Genomic DNA, 19,487 nt, shown 5'->3' on the forward strand with positions numbered 1-19,487 from the left:
GGTTTTCCCTTTTGTTAACATTTGGCTGAACAGTGGTGATTCGAATTTGGGTAACATTTTACACACTGTATCTAAATCTAAAAGATGGTCAACTATCATCCCTGCTGCCCCTGGAATTCACACTGCGTGACTCCCTCCTCTTTTTTTTTTTTAAATCTTTATTTATTTATTTTGAGAGAGAGAGCGCGAGAGCGTGCACATGCATGCATGCAAGTGGGGGAGGGGCAGAGACAGAGAGAGAGGGAGAGAGAGACTCCCAAGCAGACCCCATGCCGTCAGCACAGAGCCTGACTCTGGGTTCGATCTCATGAACCAACCATGAGATCATGACCTGATCCGAAATCAAAAGTCAGACACTTAACTAAGATACCCAGGCGCCCCACCTTCTCTTCTAACAAACACTATGTGGCAGAATGATGAGATATTACTTCTGAGGATAGATGACAAAAATTGTGACTTCTGTCTTGCTTGTGTTTTTCCTGTCAGGAGCTCAACTGAGCTGGGAAAGGGAGAGCTGAGCTGTCAGGTAATGGGTAGCTGAGTAAAGCCACAAGACAAAAATGAAAGAACGAAGGCTTTAATCACTTACTGGGAGGGGCATAAGCAAGAGTCTAAAGCTGGAGGAAGCAATAATTTTTCCCCTGTTCCATTTCTCCCATGGAATGGTGCACCAGTGGAGTCAGGTGGACGAGCACTGATGTGGGGGTTGTCTTGATGTTGAGGGAGCCCTGAACAAAAGGATCCAGCAGTTTTATGGACACTAGGGTGTGTGTGTGTGTGTGTGTGTGTGTGTGTGTGTGTCGGGGGAGGGCTAGGAAGTACTGAGTGTAGGAAAGATGTCTTCAAGTCTTCTCCTCCATAAAGAGGTTTCAGCAAAAGCACCTGAAAAGGACCTTGGCTCAAGGACTCAGATAAAGAGACCTTGGAATGAAGGCACCTGCGACTGAGAATGTAACTATGTGAGAGAGCATGATGGGCTAGGGGACCCTTGAGACCTTCACGGCCATTCCCCTTGGAGATTGCAGTGCACTTACACCAAATCTGGTGTGGAGAGGCCAGCTTTCCCCAGGTGGCCAGACAGGGGAAGCCTTTGTAAGCGTCCATGGTAAGGCCTGAAGGACCAGACGTAGGATTTTAACAAGGAGCTGTACTCCTCACTCTCACTTGCTTTCACTGTTGCTTTTTCACTCTGGTGAAGCCAGCCGCCATGTTGTGAGCTGCCCATGTGGTAAACAACAGAGGGTGGCCTTGGTCCACAGCTAGCATGAACTGAGGCCCTCAGTCTCATAGCTGGGAGAAACTGAATCCTATCAACAACCGCATGAATGAACTTGGAAGAATTCACTGCTCCAGTCGAGCCTTGAGGGGGCTGCAGCCCCAGCTGTTGCTCTGCGTTTATAGCCTGTGGCAGATCCTTAGTGGGAGAACCCAGCTAACCTGGGTCCAGACTCCTGACCCACACAACCTTCGAGGTCACAGGTGTTTGTTATTTTCAGCCTCTATCAGCGTAATCAGATAACTAATACACATGCTAATGATGTAGCTCCCACATTCTGGAAGATTGCATTGGTCATGAGCTCAGTTCTAATGGTTTGTTTCCTTCTCTTTGGAAGCAGAATATAAATATAGTGAGATTGTATTCTTCCCAAGAAGGGCTAAAGAAACAAGACGCTGCTGTTGGAAAGGAGAGGTGGGAGGGCAGGAATTTGTCGGTGGGGAGTTCAAATATTTCTGACTCTCAGCCCGTCATTTCCTTGCCTGGTGTGGGAAAGACAAGTTTTGCTGTTGGAGAATTTATTATTTGTGCTGCAAAACAGGGGCAGGCTAAGACTTTTTTTTTTTTTGACCCTAAGATTGTTTTACTCTCTATTTAGAAGAGCATTATGGACAATTAGGAAAAAGAAGAGAAATTTGAAGTAAGACTGGGCCTAAAAGAGGATGATGGTTACCAAGTGGCATCTCCACTAACCACACTGAGAACAGCTTGGCGAACGTTCCCACCCTTCACGCCTGTGCATAAACATCTTTGCCTCCAAAACAGGAAAGTAGCACCAGGTAGTGTTTTGTACATGTGTCCTGGGAAATGAATCCACTGTGCAGCGTTTAGGGATAAGTGAAGTCAGATAGATGGGACACACCCACTTTGTGTGCATCGTGCCCTGGATTTGGGAATCCAGGAAAGGATCAATAACAATAAGAGGGAAGAACAAGAAAATTGAGGAAGTAGAGATGATAAATACTTCCTCTTCTTTCGAAAGAGCTTTACTCCGTTCTCAGCTTCTAATCTAGTCCTGCGTAGACTGAGTCTCCAGAGCTGTGGTTGCTTAGAGTGGAATCCTCAACCTTTGCCTCAGTGGATTATGAGTGTTCCGAATTCAGGGATAACTAGCCAGCTCTTGGATTTACCCTCTTTTTCTTGCATGTAAGTAAAGTCACTCCTTGGCTGATGTATCAGAAGTCATTTCTTGGCTTGTCAAGATGGCAAAGGAATTGCTATGCTAGCACTCTCTTCAGAATGGTGATGAGTTTTAAAATGTGACTTTGGGGACACCTGGATGACTCAGTCGGTTAACAATCCGACTCTTGGTTTCCGCTCAGGTCATGATCTCATGGTTCATGAGATCGAAACCTGAATCAGGTTCTTGTGCTGACTGCGGGAAGCCTTCTTTGGATTTTCTCTCTCTCTCTCTCTCTCTCCCTCTCTGCCCCTCCCCTTCAAAATAAATTTTAAAAACTTAAAAAAAAATTAAAAAAATAAAATGTGACTCTCGGGATAAGATGTTTGCTCAGCTCTTCATAAACATGCTGCTGGGAAGTCCGTGTTAAAGTCACTCTTTAGCTCTCTTAGAATTAGATGATGGTTGTAAGCTCATTCTTCTTTTCTCTTTCTTAAATGGATGTTGTATTGACGGTTGCTTGGACTGCAGATCAAGGGTTTGGTTTAGAAAAGCACAATTCAGCATTTGTTTCGGTCCTGAGGAGTTGCTTGGGGAAACACTCTGTGGCCACCCTCTTTTGTGAAGCTGTGTTCTCTGTAGAGAATCCCCCTTTTGTACGCGGGCAGCTAGAAGGGATTTTACTGTCAGTAAAGCTCACAGGCTTGAAAAAATACCTGTATAAAAATGAGAATTTAGGTAGTGTTGGTTCCCAGGTTTTTACCAAGTACATTTGGAGCATTTGCTTTTCTTTGATTGTGTATGTGAAAGAAATTTAATTGCAGAAGCCAGAGTTGTCACTCTCCAAGGCATCTTTGACTGTAGTCGTGGATTTTATTTGTCTGTAGGGGCCTGGGTGTTCCTAGTACTGTCCTAGGCATTGCATAGTCATATATAGAACCTGATTCCTCTACCCTAATAATTTTACATAGAAAATAGGAACAGAAAGAATATGGGTTTCTTTCAGGCAAATGAGGAGGAATAGTACTTCAATGTATGTATTTGTTGAGGTACTCATTCTTTAATCGATGTTTTGATTTTCTTCCTTTCCTCTCCTTATATATCACGGGTGTTTTGTGGAGAGGGTCTGTGTATAAACTATTGCAGGCAAGCTGCATTAGGCAAATACACATCAGCTGAGTATGGAAATAGGAAGTTCTTGCCTGCGGTAGTTTTCTGTGGCAATAAGCGATAAGAAATTACTTCATGACTATTGCCTGAGACTTTCCTTTTGACTCGCGTATCCTTCTCGAACGGCTCACTTCTGCTTTCCATCCAGCATGGACGGCTAGTCTGTGTGAACTGGTAATGCAAACACAGGTTGACAATTTGCACGCGTGTTTCGTACGGTGAAAATGAAGAAAATCCTTAAAATATGAGCTCTTGGTGTTGAAAACAATCCTACAAATGGGGGAGTTACTATACTCTGAGCACTCAAAACAGTGTGTACCACATAGCATGCTCTCAGTTTTTGTTGAATGGATAAATGATTGGGATTGTTCATACAATGAGCGTCGTAGGGTAGCCTTTGCTTTACCTCTGTTACCCTGATACTTAAGGAAATGCTTGTTGGAGGTCAAAGGGAAGCGGGAGAGGAGGAGAACATAAAGGTGAAGAGAGAAGAAAAGGTATGTAGGGATGGGATCAAAAGACATGGCGATGGAGATAAGAAACCCTAAGGGTGGAGATACAGCGGAGACTGGAGGTGGTGGTCATAAACATGGCGGTCGAGCGGAGTGGTTATGGGAGAGCAGTGTGACACAGCCAGGAGAATACATAAACTTGGGGTCAGACCCAGCTATTAAAAATCTGTATTTATCTCTTACTAGCTCTGTGAACTCTGGACCCGTAGTGCAGTGATTATAACACTCTGAGCTTTTTGGGTTGTAGTAAAGATCACAAATCCGACGGCACAGGGCCTGCTGCTTCGTGGATCTTCATGAAATGGCAGTTGTCAGGGTATTTTCTTCAGCTTTCAAATCATCACAGCTACGTTTAAAAATTTAACTACCCATTTATCTTTTCTTCTTTACAAATGACTATTTTATTTGAGAGAGAGAGAGAGAGAGAGAGAGAGAGTGCAAGCAGGGGAGAGGGGCAGAGGGAGGGAGAGAGAGAATCCCAAGCAGGTTCCATACTCAGCGTGGAGCCCAAGGCGGAGCTGATCTCACGACGGTGGGATCATGACCTGAGTCAAAATTAAGAGCCAGGTGTTCAACCAACTGAGCCATCCAGGAGCCCCTATCTTTTCTTCTTTTTGCTTTTCAGTATTTTCTAAATTACATAAAGAAGCATGATTCTTTAAAAAAATTATGTATTAAAAATAAATGTTATAAGCCTAATTATCAGGATAGTTAAGCTCATGGCAGTATATCTAAATAAAGGAATACCAGGGGTGCCTGGGTGGCTCAGTCAGTTGAGCATCCGACTTTGGCTCAGGTCGTGATCTCATGGTTTGTGTGTTCGAGCCCCACATTGGCTCTGTGCTGACAGCTCAGAGCCTGGAAACTGCTTCAGATTCTGTTTCCCTCTCTCTCTCTCTCTCTCTGCCCCTCCCCTACTCACACTCTGTCTCTCTCTCTCTCAAAAATAAACATTAAAAAATCTTTTTAAAAAATAAAAAATAAAAAATAAATAAAGGAATACCATCAATACAGTGATGCTTATGGAAGTATTGTCATTTATTAATGCTAAGCAAAAAACGCAGAAGCACAACCTTGTCAACTATGAAAAAATATTGTAGAGAAGCAAGATTGATGTAAATATGTTAAATGTTACTATATGATTAGTGGATTTATAGCTGATAGTTACATTTGTCGTTGTACTTTTCTATTGTTTTTCCAAATTTTCCATTAGTGGAGCATATCTGGACTACCTTAGTCATCTGAATACAAAGTAAATGTTGAATTAAAATAAGTGAACAAAAATTTAACCCTCTTTTAATTTTCCACCAAAAACAAAAGAAAAGCAGGGGTGCCTGGTTGGCTCAGTGGGTTGAGTGGCTGACTCTTGATTTCAGCTCAGCTCATGATCCCAGAGTCATAAGATCGAGCCCCTTGTTGGGCTCCACACTTAGCGTGGAGCCTGCTTAAGATTCCCTCTCTCCCTCTGCCTCTCTCCCTGGCTCACACTCTCTCTTTCTAAAATAAATAAATAATTTAAAATAAACGAATGAATGAAACAAAAGTAGCTTCTTAGTTATAGTGTGCTGATGTTTGTGTTCATTGCAATCTAAGAAATGACACAATTTGTGTTATTTAATCTTTGTATGGGGATTCCTTTTGAGATTAAGACTGGTATGGAGTAAAGTGAAAGCTCTGAAGTGAGAATAAGCAAGTAAGATCTTACCTGGGACTGACTGGTCTCATTAGTGCCTATAATCACATAAGAATGGGTTATTTTCTTTGGATGATGTGTAACTGCCTCTAAACCTGTATTTGATGACTTTCTGGCAAGTTCAACAGTGAATTCAATAGTTAATAGTTCTAAATTAAAATTAGACTTGACAGCATAAGAGTAGATTACTTAATTTTTTAAAGTGTTTATTTATTTATTTTTGAGAGAGAGAGAGAGAGAGAGAGAGAGGGAGGGAAAGGGAGGGAGAGACAGAGAGGATCTCAGTGAGGTTCTGCACTAAAAGTGCGGCTTGTTTGGCACAAGCTCAAACTTATGAACCAAGAGATCATGACCTGATCCAGAATCAAGAGTTGGATGCTTAACCACCTGAGCCACCCAGTTGCCCCAAGATAAATTAATTCTTTTAGGGCATATTGATTTATCTTTACCATCTTGGCATACATAGGGAGAGATCAGAAAAACGTTTTTGTGAAGTCAAGAAATAATTCTTGTTGTAGGGCCTTGGCCATCCCATCTTATGGTGCCAGCCTGTCACTACGCAGGAGTAGCTGATCAGAGACTAAACTGGAATCAAATATTTGGGTTTCTAGGTAGTGAGCAAATCTCCTTTGTCTCAGAAATTATCAAGTGAGAGATATTTGCCAAAGAGGCAAAAGGTGAACGGTTGTGAGCCAAAGCCAGGGCTCCCAAACTGAATGACTGTTGAAATAGAAGCATTTGAAAAGTGAAATTCAGCTAGCTTAAATTCACCCAATTACTAGAATGTGGATAAACCCTTTCAAAAATGTCTGAATACATTAATGAAAATGAGTTAAGATTAGAAACGCAAGAATTAACCTAACAGACAAGAAACCTCATGCCCAAACAGCCCAGGGCGGAGTATGAACTGAACTAGAAATAGAGGCACAACAGACTTTTGAATTGAGTCCGTAGCATTTTCTGAACATTTCACGTGTGGAGCACTGAATAAAGACCAATGATATTATTGAACACTTGCTATGTGTTCCAGGCACTATAACTGGCACTTTTACTTTACATGAACAATTTCAGTCACTGCTCGAAACAACCATAAGAGACAGCACTGTTGGCATCTCCGTGAACCTGAAGACCAGAGAGGAAAAGTACTCTGTCTAAACCCCCACACAATGCAGGGGCAGAGACAGGGCTCAAGCCCAGATCTCTGTGTGTCTCCCCTGTGGCCTGACCACTGTGCTACCGGGCCCTCTGTTGTTTTCATTCACTCTAGAGATCTTCTTACATAAACTAGTGGTTCCAGGCCAAGAATTAGGAGGCAAAGTGTGGGTCTGAGCAGATGCATCATTTACTTTGAAATCTCTTTAAGTGAACTTCCTTTCCATTTCCTGACTGAGGAGGTAATAAAAAGGAATTTTTCCTTTTTCTTCAGCTAATTTCCCATGCCCTGACACGATGGCATGTATGGTTGTCACCGTAGCCAACTTCTAGGCAGTCTGGTGGGATTATGTGGGGACCATCACCCAAACTGGCAGGCAGGAAAGAGGCCCGGGGGACAATGGCATTCAAGGCGCTCAGGACCATCCCCGGGCTATCCACAGCCCCAGTCAAGGTACACAGTTTCATCACCACAAGGATCTTTCTTGGGTCCCTTTTATAATAATACCTTATCTGATTTGAAAACATTCAATTTGCATTTTGAGTGTCAGTGGACTCCTACTGGATGGGCCTTTATATTAGGCTCTATGTATTAGTGGGGACAGCTGAGATCCAGAAGTGAGGAGACCCAGGCTGCCCGTGACGTGTAACAGTTGGGTGCTACCAACTGAGCCATTTAACGTGAGTCTTCTCATCTATAAAAACTGGGATAAAAATTCCCAACTGGCATGCTATATGGTGTGGAAGAAAGCAAACACATTATAAACCAATGGGGACTTCTGTCCTCACTCCTATTCCAGTTTCTGACCATGTGGAGACTCATTTGGCATACAAGAGCTTTGTGGCAGAGGAGGATTAAAGGTATTAGGGGGTGTTATTGGCTCAGTTGTGCCTCCCTCCCCCAAAAAGATATGCTGGGGCCCTAGCCCCCAGTACTTCAGAATGTGACCTTATTTGAAAATAAAGTAGTTGTGGTTGTCATTAGTTGAATTAAAGTGAGTTTCATCATGGATTGGATCCCTAATCCGATACGACTGATGTCCTAATAAGAAGGCAGCCCTGTAAAGACAGCCACACAGGGAGAATGCCGTGTGATGATGAAAACAGAGACTGGAGGTACAGAGCTGCAAGCAAACGAATGCCAATGAATAGCCACCCAGCACCAGAAGTCTAGGAGCAGGCAAGGAAGGACTCTCCCTTACAGTTTAGGAGGGAGCAGAGCCCTGCCAACATCTTGATTTCAGACTTCTGGTCTCCAGAACTGTGAAGGCATAATTTCTTGTTGTTTTGAGCCACCCAGTTGGTAGGATTTTGTTACTACAGCCCTAGAAAACATACAAGGGGAAAGAATAAAAGTCATTTTAAGTGCTAGTGATAAACTCATCCGTATTGCTGGCAAGCACTTTTAGGGAGCAGATCCGGCATGACTCATTTATCTGATTTAACCTGTGGCATTGGGCCTTTAACAGTAGTCACTTCATCATTGAGTGCAGATGAATAAAGGCACTAAACAATGAAAGACATTTACAAAATGAAAATCAGGCTGTTGTGAAATCCATAAAAGGGCATCCTTTCATAAATTGAATCTAGCTAGGGATTCCAGATTATTGGATCAATGTGGTCATTTGCTAGACATGAAACGTTTGTGACTACTTGGGAGGATATTTTCTTCCGCAAGTTGTATATTGGAAGAAAAGTTTAAATATTCTGATTTGGAAAATAATGTAATGTGATGGTACTTTGGTACCATCAGTATAAAATCTACAACTGCAATCTAAGCATCTAGCAAAGGGAAACTCTCCAGTTAAAGAGATATCAGGTGATTATAGTGGGTTAATCTATAATTGTTGATCCCTTTGATACATAAAATTAATGCGGTACCTGCGTAGCTATTAATGACAGCATAAATAACCAGGATTTCAAGCATATTCTTGGGTTTCTCTGCAACGTAAGAATCTCCTTAAAAAATCTCTTAAATCCCCTTTTCAACGGAGTTTAAATTACCCTAATTCTTATCACCATAATTACCCCTAGGAGAACAACATTCTTTTAGTAGGCAAACATCATTGTGTGAGGCTAATCACTTAATCTGCACAAAACTAAAAATATAGTTTTGCTTCCCTTTTTAATTGATCCATAGTTAGTTTTCTTTAGACTTGTTATTCATTTTATATACTCTCTTTGAAAATGCTTGGCAGAAATTTGTGAAATTTGATTTCAAATTTGAACAGGGTAGGAGTTCTTTTTTTCCTCTCATGGAGGAAAATGCTTTCTTAGGAGTCTCATGCACTCTTCTGTAATGTCAGAGAGAAACAGAACACTTAACTACTTATGGGCAAATGTGTATATTGATACTGAACCTTGGTTTAAAATAGGAAAATACAGACCTCTCAGGAAAGAAATGAAGCTGACTCAGAATACCTCCCAGGAACCTCAATTTAACATTGTTCATTCCTATAGAATAGAAGTGGTGAGTTTACACTAAGTCACGTTTAATGTAAGACCTTTAATCTTTTCAAAAATTGAGCCAATGGCTTCCAACACAGAAACCATACTTTTTAGGCTACTTGTTTATGATTATTCTGTTTGGATACTGCAGAGTATAGCATAGTATTGGGGAGGTTTGCTTCTGGAACATATTTGACGATTCTGCTCATTTAGCAAATTAATGGTTGCAACAAGAACATTTTATCAATTCACTTAAATTGCAGGTCAGTTATAACGACCTTGTTCTTTCCACCTGTTGAAAGCCTGAAGCAAATTTTGCTAGAAGCCTTATTTTCTGGTTCCTTGTTGGACCATAAATCCTACACTCTCTTGCCATCCTGGCCAAAAAAAAAAAAAAAAAAAAAGGCAAATGATCGTTCTCACTAGTGAGTTTGAATGTAAATCATATAATGTGATGGGAGCCTGTTTTGAATATTCAACATTTACCACATGCCTATTGAATACCTAATATTTTCCAGGTGTTTTATTGCAAGAGAACCAACAAGAATACCTTTTAAGGTCCCTTATATCATATGAATTAACGGTACCTTTTCTTGGCTAGATTTAGTTACAGTCATCTGTCAAAGAGAAGGATCTGAACTTGAACTGTCTTGGTCAATGTGGCCAAAGTTTTCCAGCTAGAACTAGATTTCACCCTGGAACACAAACTGCCAAGATTTCCCGTAGCTGGGTTTTCAACTTGATTAATCAAGTAGAGCCACTTTTGCGTAGGTAATGGGGACTTGAGAGGGAATTGTCAAACAAGGTTTGAGCTAGGACAAGAGTACCATTTAGTGTCATTTTGTGAACACTCGTAAACGTTCCAAAGTTATGTACAAATAAATCCATTGCCTTGAGACGAACGCCAGCTATTCGGAGCTGAGAAGCCAGCAAGCTAGTGCGAGGAGACACCAGAGCATTTACCAAAGCAGAGTAAGTGAGCAGAGCAAGTAAGCCTCAGGGATACTCTCTGAGGTGACTTCGCTTTCAAGTTTTGGTATTCTTCCTAGCAGCAGCATTCTAGACATGGGGTGTGGTCATTTTTACTTTGCATTCAGTATCGACTCCTGTGTGCTTTGCGTTGGGAGCCAACCAGCAAGAGCTTCCCTTCCTGATCCTGGACTGACTTCGGGCATTGAGGACCTCTGTCTATGCCCCACAGGCTCGTGTTTCTTACCATTGCTCTCAAAGGCTCCACTTTGGTCCAATGTGGGGCTTTTCTCTGTACTCATCCTCCTGGATTCAGCTCTTCAGGATGGATCATATATCCAAATTATCACTTCTATAAGACTTCAGGACCCAGGGCTTTCTACCACTTCTACCTTAAGGCATTATGCTCTATCTCTCTTAAATTTCTCCCTAAGCCTTTCAACTATAGCGTCTACTCTGATTTACTTCTTGGCTCTCTGTCTTGCTGCCTCTAGAGTTTCTCTCTTGGGAAATTCCCTGGCTTCAAATTTTTTCAACTGTTGTTCAACAAAATGATCAGAACACACATCCTTCCAGTCTTGATCTAACTCTGGTTCCCCACTCAGTTTCTTCTTGGCAGCAGGGTTACCCATATGCACTGACATTATTTATCGTCATGTTTAAAGTTGAATTTTTACCCAACATTCTTGGGATGTTTTTCTTATACTCTTCCGAAAATTCGTGGAAAGTTGATCAAAACAAATGAACTTGGTTAGGTGTCATGTTTAGAACAGCCATTAGATTCTCTTCTTCCCTCATTTAGGGGTTGACAGCACTTTGTCTGATCATACTGTCTTACACATTGATATTGTGTACTTGTGCTTGTCCCTGGGTCAAGTTAGCTTTGGTATCTAATACTTCTCTTCCTGGCCAGCTGGTCATTCAGGTAAGAAAAACTTTCTTCTTTTTTCCCCTGTTCACCCCAATCAATAGTCCCCAGGCAGTCTTGGCTGTGGCCAAATATCTTTTCTTCCCACCTACCCCCAGATTCTGTACCTCTTCTTTATGATTACTCAGGCACCGTGGACTAATGTCTCCACTGGGCTCTACCCTGTGCTTGCCTCCTCGGCATGTGTCCGGTCTCCTGGTGTAAAGGAAAGATCCTGTGATTCTTTGGCTTGCATCCTCCGGGGCGTTGAGCAAGTACGACAAAGACTTAGATTTAGCAGTCTTTTTATTATGGAGACCTTTCCATTGACAGTCTTCTCTATTCTCTTGGTGAGCCTGGAGAAGTTTCACCTATGGACGTTTCAGTGTCTATAGCTTAGGATTGGGCAAGTAGGAAGCTGCTTCTTCAAAAATGTTTTTCTAGCTTTTTTGTTTTTGTTCTGTTCTTTCACAGGGAGATGTCCTTCTAAATCCTAAATGCCTATTCACGTGGAAGCTCTGAGCTCTGGCTGCTTTACAATTAACTGAGCGTTGTGTATGTGCATTTTCTTATATTGATACAAAGACTTTGTGCTGTCCGTATGTGGGCCAGATAGTAACACATCCATTGAGGAAACTGAGGCTCAGAATGGTTCCATGGTGTATCCAAGCCAGAAATGGCTGAGCTGAGTCTTGCACTCTAGTTTACTGTCTCCTACAGGAGGTTTTCCCCCTTTGGAGCATTCTATTGCCTGGCCTTTATTAATAAGTTGTCTCTACTGATTTATCATCAAGGTGAAGTTTGAGTTCAAGTCTAATCATTTTCTACCCCTCAGTGGGTTATCCCATCAGGCAAGTATTCTTAACCTTACACTTGCGTAGGTTGGGAGGCCCCTACTCGTCTGTCTCAGGTGCCTGGTGTCAATGTCACACCATAGAATCAGATGCCAAACCTATTTTAGCTAAGAGGGAATTTAGACCCCATTTACTCTAATGCTGCCACTTAATGGATAGAGAGCCGAAATCCAAAGAGATTTTGTGATTTCTGTGTATAGCTTGTTGTGATTGCTATGCATAGCTTGCTGGAAATAACACTCAGTTCACTGCCTAGATTTCTTTAGTCCTAGATGTTCTGCACTGTTATATCTGGGTTAAAATGGACAGATTCTTAGAAGAGAAAGGTCTTTAAGTTGTTATGAGTTACTAACACCAATGTGTGCATTAGCCAGTCAGATCTTTCCAACTGAGAGCTAATTCAGATCGCCAACCCAGCTGGCCTACATACCCAACCTTGAGGTGACGAATGCCTGATCTAGACCCTCTAAATATTAACTGCCCAACAGCAAAGACTGCATCACTTATTTTGTAAGGTTATTTCAGTTTTCCTCATTTTAAATGTCTTTCTGTCAAAGGCTTGATGATTTGGAAGTCTGCACAAGATGGAGGTGGAGAAGGGCACTCTTAACTGGCATAGAAGAGGTGGGAATTGCCTCAGAACTTCCACAAAATGCTTAAATCCCTGAAGGACAGAATCTCTTCAAACTTTTTCAAGATTTTTTAATCAGAAAGTTTTTAAATACACACACACACAAAACAACCAATTTTATCTTCTTGATTTATTAAGCTTAGACTCTCAGATAACTACTTATCATTCACAGGCTTTCCCCAGAAGTTGAATTTGCTTCATAAAAAGTTATCAGTAGGCCAAATGTCTGGCAGGGTATCAGGTATGAAAATGTCATGGTCCTTGATTGTTTAGTTGCATGTGTATAAATGTGAGTTAATGAAATTGTAGCAGAATGTTCTTGGTGGGAACTGTGTCTTTAAAACATGGAAACAAAAGATTCATTTATTAAGGTTCACCTTTAGCTAATAGACTGTGGAAAAAGCTGTGTCAAACTTCAGAACTAAGCAAGGCTATTTTTGCCCCTGGGAGTCTCCGAGGCAATGTATAGTGATACAAGTCAAGAGGTAAGCAGCACTTAGGAAACCTGGTTCCGTGGCTGAACATACTCGTGAAGGGCACTGTAAGAGAAAATTCTTGGATTGGTTTTAGAGTTGCAACCAGTAGAACTTTCTTGGGCAGAGTGTTAGTTGAAAGGGAGGCTATAATTTCAAATGTCCTGTTGGTATTCTATTAAAAAGGAAGGTTGTTTCCCATCATATTTTGTTCTGGGGGAGTGGTTTGAATTGGATCTCCTTTGTAGCATACTTAAAAAAAATTGGATGCTGCATTTGTTGTTATTGGTTTTTGATGTGTTGTGTCAGAGGGGATTATCCCTATGAGGAAGTATTCTGGTTGGTAATATGGAATTTCAGTTCTTCCCACCCCACACATACTTAGTCTTTTCATTTTCTTCTTGCCTGGGAAACAAGAGAGTGCTCCTTGAGACAGAGGTATGTTGTGCTGTAACTCGTACAGATGGAAACTTCGGGTTAGCTATGAGCTAATACAAAATTTTAGCAGCATGGATTCCAGAGCGGGGCCAAAAAGTGCTCTAGAATTTGTGGAGAGGAAAACAAAGATTCAAAACTGAAACTGGTCCTGATTTGAGCTGAGAATATAAATTCCTCTGATGTCAGGAGATGACTTAACTAGCATAGACTTGTCCGGAAATCTATTCTTTTTATCATTTGTTTCTTCAGTCTTTGGAGGCATTTGACCTTTCATAACACAACGCTAGCATGGAACTATTTGGCACTCAAATGAGTAGAGAATCCTATTTTCTTTTTTGTAGGACTGATCTAGGAAGTCATGACAAAGTTGTTCATGTGAATAGTTACTCATAAATATTACTCTTAGTTGTTTTTTCAAAAAGGTAACTTTAAACTTTTTTTCTGTTTCCCAGAAAAAATTAGATCCTAAATGAATACTTTTTTGTGCCGCTTGGTGTCTAAGAGTATTTCTTTATGTCGTCTTCTGAGGTTATGCTTAGTAGCCTTGAAAAGAGCTTTAAGCTATTTTGGCTTGCTATTTATGATGCACCAGTCTGTGTTTTAGGTTGAGTATCACTCCCTATCACATTAATCAATCTTAAAGCATACATTGGAATTCCCTAATAGCTGATAGTTTTTTACTTGACAGTGTTTTGAATAATTCAACAGCACTGAATGTCCAAGTTGCTTAATTTTTCTCAGGTGAAACCAAGAATCTAGAATGATAAAGTAGAATGGGAACCTCACACATCACCTGGCATCAACACTTGGATTTTAGACATAGGAACTGTGAGGCTGGAGAGAATCTGAGTCTTTCTTGAGGTCATATTGCTAACTTGTGGCAGAGAGAAGAGAGGAAGATAGAGAGGCTCAAAAATTAGGCAAACTGGGGCGCCTGGGTGGCGCAGTCGGTTAAGCGTCCAACTTCAGCCAGGTCACGATCTCGCGGTCCGTGAGTTCAAGCCCCGCGTCAGGCTCTGGGCTGATGGCTCAGAGCCTGGAGCCTGTTTCCGAGTCTGTGTCTTCCTCTCTCTCTGCCCCTCCCCCGTTCATGCTCTGTCTCTCTCTGCCCCTCCCCCGTTCATGCTGTCTCTCTCTGTCCCAAAAATAAATAAATGTTGAAAAAAAAAATTAGGCAAACTTCTTCACTGAGGGATTTTTTTTTTAGGGCCACTGATATGCTGACATGTGTTATAAATCCCCAACGAGGAGAAAATGTTTAGTTATAGGGAAATTTAATGAGCAGCTTTCCCCAATTTATTGGCCAAGGAACTACCTTCCTGGCAGAACAGAACAATCTTAGGGTTCATTAAACATGCTTTAGAAACATTGTTCTTTTGCTGACTCCATCATTTAACCAAAATATGCATTTTTTAAACAAGTGAAACAGTCTTGACAGCTGTAATTTTACATTTTTGTTGGCCTAATTGTTTATATCTAGGGGAAAAGATATGGAGATGCAATGGAAATGAGAATAGTAAGTGACTTTGGAATTGTCTTTGTTCTGAATCCTCAGGGCATAAATTAGATTTAAATCCTAAAAAAACAAATTAAGTGGCAAGGGAGTGAGAAGTTTCTTAACTCTCAATATGTAAACTGTAAAACAAAGATAGAGAATGAGCAATGTTTTGTTGCAAGGAGCACAAAATTCGTAAACATTATGAATACATGTGGAGGCATAAAGGATGAACCTTGTCTTGCTTCTCCTAAGTCAGCAAAGTCTATCCAAATTATGACAATGACAATTGTATCAATAAGAAACTATAGTAACTATGTTATATGAAATTGAATATATTCACTTAAATAAAACAAGGTGTTATGCCCAGAATTCGTGATCCCCAAAGACTGCCAGGGAGCCGAGTCCGATGCAAAAGCAAAGAGCCTTTATTTGAGCTAGCTCAAGCTCAATCCCCTACCTGCACCGACGCAGCGGTGAGATACTGGGGAGAGAGAGAGAGTTTCAAAAGGACAAAGGTTTTATTGGGGCCTAGGGGCAGTTGGTGAGGTAATAGCTGTGGCCTCAGCTGATTGGCTGGGGAAGAGTCGGAGTCCTGTGAGGCAGGTGAGCGGGAGGTTACTCAAGGGGAGGAGGCGTGGTCAAGGTGAAGGCACAGAACAAGATGGAGTCGGCAGGGTAGGTCCGCCCTTTCAAAGGGACATCCAAAGGCAATGTTCATGAAATTGTGGTCAAAATTACTAGACTGAACAGAATTCAACAGAGACTTTTATTATTTCCCCCCCAGGAGCACATTAGAGCTCTGAGGACAGAGACTCACGTTTTTGTCCACTACCTGTACTCCCAGTGCTTAAAAGAGTGAGTGGTATAAAACAGATGCTCAGAAAATACTTGTTGAATAATATAATTTAGTTTGTTTTATTAATTATACTTCACTGATAAGGTGATGCAGACATTCATTTAAAAATTTAAACATTACTTGGGCGCCTTGGTGACTCAGTTGGTTAAGCATCTGACTTCGGCTCAGGTCATGATCTCATGGTTCGTGAGTTTGAGCCCGGCTTAGGGTGAGCTCATGCCTCACTTCAGTGAGCCCCGCTTCTCCCTCTCTCTCTCCCTCTCTTTCTCTGTCCCTTGCTCACTTGTGCCCTCCCCTCAAAAAAAAATTTTTAAACGTTATGGAAAAACACAGGTTGAAAAGTTATATTTATTCTTCATCCAAAATTTCCAGATTCCCACCATGGAAGAAACCACAGTAACCAGTTTGCATATTGTTCTTCTAGAATGTTCTATGCAAATCTAAGCATGCATACATATATATGTATATACGCACATATATTTATTTTTTATTTTTTTTAGAGAGAGATCACATGCAAGTGGGAGAGGGGCAAGGGGAGAGAGAGAGAATCTTAGGTAGGCTCCATGCTCAGTGTGGAGGCCATGGTCGGGCTCACTCCCATGACCCCAGGATCCTGACCTGGGCCAAAATCAAGGGTCAGAAGCTCAACTGACCGAGCCACCGAAGCGCCCCTACACACATATTTATAAATATAGTTGTTTTTAAACAGGTAGAGGCACACTGTATAGATTGGTCTATATCTTGTTTTTTTTTTTCACTTAAATATCTATCTTAATGACATAGATTTTAAGAATTGCTTCCAATAAATGAAAAACTGTATAACACTGACATTTTACTTTTCATTTCTTGATGATTTCATGTTATAAATCATTTGTGTTTCTTTTCTATGAACTGCCTCTAAGTTCTTTGTCATTTTTTCTGTTGGTTTAATGGCCTTTTATAACTGATTTGTAAGAGGTCTTTATATATGAAGGAAATGAGCTCATTGTCATATGTGTTGAAATATTTTTCCCAGTTGATCATTTGTATTTTGACTTTGTTTGGTATTTTTTTCTGTGCAGAAAAAAACATTTTTTTATACAGTCTTAACTCACTAATCTTTCTGGAATTTGGGTTTTGTGTATTGCTTAGGAAAGCGTTCTCCTCTCCAAAAAGGAAGAAATTGCCCTATATTTACTTCTCATAGTTTTATTACTTTATCTTATATATTTAAGTCTTTGGCTTACCTCAAATTTTCTTTGATGAAAGCTTTGATAGATGTTTTCCACATGGTTCATCAGTTGAATAAGCCACATTAATAAATTTCAATATATTTAAGCATTCATTAAAAATAATCTAACTTTGGGGGTACCTGGGTGGCTCAGTTGGTTGAGTGTCCTTCTCTCAGTCTTGGCCATGATCTCACAGTCGTGAGACTGAGCCCCACATTGGGTCCACGCTCACAGTGCAGAGCCTGCTTGGGATTCTCTCTCTCCCCATCTCTCTGCCCTTCACCTGCTCATGCTCTTTCTCTCTCAAAAAAAATTTACTTTTATTATTATGGAAAATTCCAAACTTACAAAAGTAGATAGGGAAGAGTGGGGAAGATGACCTGATAGGCAGGATCTGGACATTTTTCACCTGATAAAAGACTGGAAATTTTCATTCCTTTCAGTTTAACAACTTCAGCTGCGTATGTGGGAACGATCCCTCACATTACTTTCAACAATTAAAACCAACAATCATTTCCCTAAAGGAAAACTTAAAAGTCTCCACAATTTTAAAATGTCGTAACAGTAATGATTGCTGGGAGCAAAATATCAAATGATATAATTCTATTTCCCTTCTCATTATCTTTCTGTTACTCTTCACTCCGTGATCTCCAAGGGTGCCTACAATCACACGGAAAAATCTGACTCACTGAAGAACAACCTCAGCAGAATTCATTTTGTCCATTTTCTAAGTCTAAGTGGATTTTTAACATTTTCTCAGCATAGAGAGAATATAGAAGCAAATGCTTGGATGACAGTATGTATTAGTGTATTTTGTTATTTTGTGTTCCTGGCAATATTTTTATTTTTATCTTATTTTTCAATATATACCTGGCTAGACTTGGTGAATCAAAGGCACAGCTAGTGTTAAAAGATGCTGCATTAAAATATATAATCATTGCCGGAGAATGAGAAGACAAGCCACAGACTTGGGAAAATATTTGCAAAAGGCATATCTGATAAAGGACTGCTATCCAAAATATACAAGGAATGCTTAAAACTCAACAAAAAGAAAACAAACAACACAATTAAAAAATGGGCAAAATATTTGCGTATACACCTCCTCAAAGATACAGAAGACAAATAAGCATATGAAAGATGCCTAGCATCATACTGTTGTTCAGGAAAATGCAAATTAAAACAACCCATTAGAATGGCCCAAACCCAGACCACTGACAACACCAAATGCCAGTGGGGGAGTGGAGCAACAGGAACTCTCATGCGTTGATGATGCGACTGAAAAAGAGCACAGCTATTTTGGAAGGGAGTTTGGCGGTTTCTTACAGAACAAAACCAATCCTTACCATACTATCCTTCAATTGCACTCTGTGGTATTTATCCAAAGGACTTGACAACTTACGTCCACACAAAAATCTGCACAACAGGTATTTATAGAAACTTTGTTCACAGTTGCCAAAACTTGGAAATAACCAAGATTTCCTTACTAGGGGAATGGATAAACAAACTGTGGCCTATCCAGACAATGGAATGTTCTTAAGTGCTAAATGGATATGAGCTATCCAGCCATGAAAAAGCATGGAGGAACCTTAAATGAATCTTCTAAGTTAAAGAAGCCAGTTTTGAAAAGGCTACTACTGTATGATTCTAACTGTATGACATTCTGGAAAATGCAAAACTATGAAGACAGTAAAAAATCAGAGGTTGATGGGGTGGGGTTAAGGAGAGGACTTTCAGGGCAATGAAAATATTCTGTATGTTACTCTCCTGGTGGATACGTGCCATTATAGATTTTTCAAAACCCATAAAATGTACAGCACCAAGAGTGAACAGTCATGTAAACTATGGATTTTGGATGATAATGAGATGTTAGTTGTAACAAATGTATCACTGGTGGCAGCAGAGAAAGGCGCTGAAATCTCTGACTGTAACGGTGAGTTTTCTATTTTTTTTCTGGCAGTTTTTATCAGTTTTTGCTCCATGTATTTTGAAGCTCTGTTACTATCTGTTTAAACTTGTAGGGCTCTAGGGTGCCTGGGTGGCTCAGTTGGTTAACCAGACTCTTGATTTTGGCTCAGCTCATGATTGGTGTGTCCATTCGAGTCCCTCATCAGGCTCTGTGGACAGTGTGGAGCCTGCTTGGGATTCTCTCTCTCCCTCTCTCTCTGCCCCTCCCGGTTCTCACTTTCAAAATAAGTAAATAAACTTAAAAAAACCCAAACGCATAGGGTTTTTGGATCTTCTTGATGAATCAACCCCTTTGGCATTATGAAATGCCCCTT

At 40.7% G+C, this 19,487-nt stretch overlaps 1 protein-coding gene across 6 annotated transcripts in view; it reads left to right on the plus strand.

Annotated features, from left to right (window-relative positions):
* Positions 1–2,289: 2,289 nt before the first annotated feature.
* IPCEF1 (interaction protein for cytohesin exchange factors 1) overlaps positions 2,290–19,487 on the plus strand; it is a 181,093-nt gene continuing 163,895 nt past the window's right edge. For 3 of the 6 annotated variants that reach the window (XM_053222067.1, XM_053222063.1, XM_053222066.1), the window contains exon 1: positions 10,140–10,343. The gene's annotated coding sequence lies outside the window, so the exon portion shown is untranslated. Of the gene's footprint in view, positions 2,423–10,139; positions 10,344–17,268; positions 19,139–19,487 lie in introns of those variants that run through there. The other 3 variants (XM_053222064.1, XM_053222070.1, XM_053222065.1) reach the window with 3 other exon arrangements.

Source organism: Acinonyx jubatus, chromosome B2 (assembly GCF_027475565.1).
Source record: "Acinonyx jubatus isolate Ajub_Pintada_27869175 chromosome B2, VMU_Ajub_asm_v1.0, whole genome shotgun sequence".
Lineage (NCBI taxonomy): Eukaryota > Metazoa > Chordata > Mammalia > Carnivora > Felidae > Acinonyx > Acinonyx jubatus.